This window comes from Panthera tigris, chromosome C1, assembly GCF_018350195.1.
Source record: "Panthera tigris isolate Pti1 chromosome C1, P.tigris_Pti1_mat1.1, whole genome shotgun sequence".
Taxonomy (NCBI): domain Eukaryota; kingdom Metazoa; phylum Chordata; class Mammalia; order Carnivora; family Felidae; genus Panthera; species Panthera tigris.
In genome coordinates, this window is record NC_056667.1 from 47437071 (window position 1) to 47440632 (window position 3562).

The 3562-nt window shown below is 46.6% G+C and overlaps 1 pseudogene; it reads left to right on the forward strand.

Annotated features, from left to right (window-relative positions):
- The first annotated feature begins 2307 nt into the window (after positions 1 to 2307).
- Positions 2308 to 2403, forward strand: LOC122241712 (annotated as a pseudogene).
- The last annotated feature ends 1159 nt before the right edge of the window (positions 2404 to 3562 follow it).

Below are 3562 nucleotides of genomic sequence, written 5' to 3' on the forward strand. Positions count from 1 at the left end.
CCAGGCTCTGAGCAGTCAGCACAGAGCCCGACGCGGGGCTTGAACTCACATACTGCGAGATCGTGACCTGAGCCGAAGTCGGACGCTTAACCGACTGAGCCACCCAGGCGCCCCGCAATTAGCTCTTTTAAGAAAGAGGATGTAGGCGAACAGCCCAGCGGGAGGATGGAGGGTGAAAGGGCATTACACCCAGTACCCCGGGTTCTGTATGCCTCTGAGGCAATTGTATGTCCCCGTGTGGTACGGTTTCTGCTCCGCTGCCGTTCCTCAGTGGAGCAAAATGCTAACATCCTGGGAAAGACCAGCGTGAAATAAGGTGGCTTGCATGTATGTTATACTGCTCTCGTTGCTCTGGTGGTCAGTCTTAGCTTCTCTTCAAGTCACATGTGTCACAGTATCATGTAATAGAGCACGGCTGCCCACATACACTGCTGTGGAGGGCGAGGAGTACAGTTCTTTACGAAGAGCCTGCCCCAGTCCCAGGCTTCGTGAGCTGAACAAGCAGAGACTTCCAGAGGTAGAATACATCCATCCAGGCACTCTCCCCCTGTGCCTCCTTCCCTCCCTTCATGGTTTGACCGGGTCCGCCTCCCCTCCTCTCCTTGGTTCCAGGCTTGCTCTTCCTCACTAGCCTGTGACTCCTCGAGAGAGGGCTCTGTCATTGTCACTGCTGTGACCTGAGGGCCCGCACAGGGGCCCTGAAGCCGAATGATTGCATTACAGCTGAACCCCTTTTCATAGGGCGGGGAAGGGCCCTGGACCCACTGAAGGGGTTCCTGAGCTCCCCGGAGTGCATCGGAACCAATGGACCACTTTGATATGAGGATGTAGGCACTTTGCCAGGACAGGGACAGTGTCTCATTCAGCTCTACGTCCAGCACCTCTATGGCTTCCAAGGGAGGTGGGGACTCCTCAGTGCGTCCTGGCCCTACTTTACCCATGGAAGAGCGTGAAGGGGCGAGTGGCTTATCTTCCTCCTCAGCACCCCTCCTTCCCTTGCTCCCTCACCCCTCCCTTCTTTTCATTCTTTCCACAAATATTGATTGAGGCCCTATCCCACACCACACAGTATACAAAGTCCTAGGAATGAACCGGTGGGCAAAAAAGACATGGAGTTCGCCCTCATAGTACGTCTATATCGCCTAGAGGTGAAGCACTTAACCTCTGGAGCCAGATCGTCTGGTAGCTGATAGCTGGCTCTGTCCTTTATGCACTGTATGAACTCGGTCAGATTCCTCTCTGAATCCCAGTTTCCTCGTCTGTAAAACAAGCTCGTAACAGAACCTCTTTCAGAGGATTGTTATGAATATTAAAGGAATTGATGAGTACCTGCCCCAGTAAGTGCCCAATAAACATGAACTGTAATACCAGTATTAGAGTTGCTCTGTATAGATGCTGAATAAATATGAAATCACAATAAGCAGGAAGTGTTATGAGTGGAAAAAAAAAAAAAAACAAGGTGGGAATTGCATATCACCTGGAGCTATGTTTTCCCTGGGGTGTAGCTAGTAGACTATGTGAACGTTACCTAACAGGGAAGTTGGGGGACAATTGAGCTACTGTCCTAGAAGTTCTCTATGTATTTCTGGGTTTAAAGAAGAAAAACGATGGGGCGCCTGGGTGGTTCAGTCGGCTGAGCGACTGACTTCAGCTCAGGTCATGATCTCGCGGTTTGTGAGTTCGAGCCCCGCATCAGACTCTATGCTGACAGCTCAGAGCCTGGAGCCTGCTTCGGATTCTGTGTCTCCCTCTCTCTCTGCCCCTCCCCCACTCATGCTCTGTCTCTCTCTGTCTCAGGAATAAATAAACATTAAAAGATAATTAAAAAAAAAAAAGAAAAACGGGGCTTAAAGTGGATGATCAGAAAGGGCCTCTCTAAAGAGCAGCTACAATATAAAAGGTGTAAAAACTGACACTGGGAGAGGAGGGGGTTTGGGAAGGGCATTCTGGGCAGAGGAAAGGCAGGGAAGAGCCATCACCGATGATTAGGTATCGAGGACTTTCTTCTACGGGCTCTGCACTAGGTCAATTTTGTTAAAAGATCTTCTGTTCTCCATCGGTCAGTTAAAGTGTCTACTGTATGGGGAGGCTCTCAGTTGTGGCTTTTAATCACTGGAGCCGGGACACTGGTCTCATCCATATCCCAAAGATTCTAGAACTCTATGTCTTTTCAGGCTCTGACTGTGGCTCCCTCTACACCGCCTTGTCTGTTGGCCAGTTGTTTTAGTTCTCAGGTTACACTTGAGCAAAAATACAGAAAGGAAACATAATGAACATGTGTTTCTAGGTGCCACATTCCAAATTCCAGTGCTCACTTTGGCACAAAAATTGGGGTGATACGGAGAAGATTAACATGGCCCCCTGCACAAGATGACACAAATTTGGGAAGTGTTCCATATTATAAATAGATAGATAAATAGATAGATAGATAAACTCACTCCCAATTCCTAAGTTTTAATCAGTACGTGTTACTAGCCACATACAGCTTAGGCAACCTTGGCCATGTCATCTCATTTGCCTATTCATTCATGAATCCTCATTCAGCGAATACCTATTAAGCAAGAAGTATGTGTTAGTATGACAGGCTAGATGGGTCACCCGAGGCCTCAGCTTCTCCACCAATAGCATGAAGGCCTGGGCCAGACCACTGGTTTTCAACTACAGTGTTGACTCCCAACCTCCACTTTATTAAACAAATTAGAGTGGATTCAAGGTTATTCCTTTCATAGCTTCAGCGTCCTCCCCGGTGTACCGAAAAGCTTTCTCTAGGGGGAGAGAAAACAGTGGCGTGACAGCTAGCAGCTGGAAATGTTTATTATTATTACCCAGAAATTGTTTTCTCTGCCTAGACTGTTAGGATAGTGAGCCTCACCTGTCCCCAGGACTCCATGGAAAGGGTTGAATGAAATAGAGAACTGGGTGTTCTCTGAGGCTCTTCCTAGTTTTGACATTCTCTGAGTCCTGTGATTCTTCCTCTTTTTTTCTTTGGCTCTTTCATTTAACACCATTTCATATGCATGTTTCCAGGAAGCCATGTGGTTCTCTCCCATGTTAGACTCAGGGACTGTACTTCAGTTTTGCTTGGTAGTTTCCCCATAAATCCCTCCCTCTTGATTCACTCTACAGACCTTTTCAGAACCGTCATTTCAGTGAACCCTAATTGTGTGTGTGTGTGTGTGTGTGTGTGTGTGTGTGTGTCCCTACACTCAAGGTCTTTATCCCTGGTAGCAATAGGCAGTTAGTAACTGTTGGACAAATTAGTGAATTCTCAATGATTATCAGGACCCTCACCGCACACTTATATACTTGTAATAACCTTTGGATTATTTGACATCTTGTGAGGGTATTAATTCTTAACATGGAATATCATTAATATAGATACAAAGATATAAGCAGGCTTTGTGCTTTATTACCAACTGCCAGATTGCCTGGGTGCTTTTGTTTTCTGCAAATTGCTGATAATACTTGTGGTGATTATTGATAACATTATCTTAAATGATCAAGTCAAGGAGTACTTTCTCTCCATTTTTTTTCTAGGTGTCCATATGCTTCTCATTCTAAA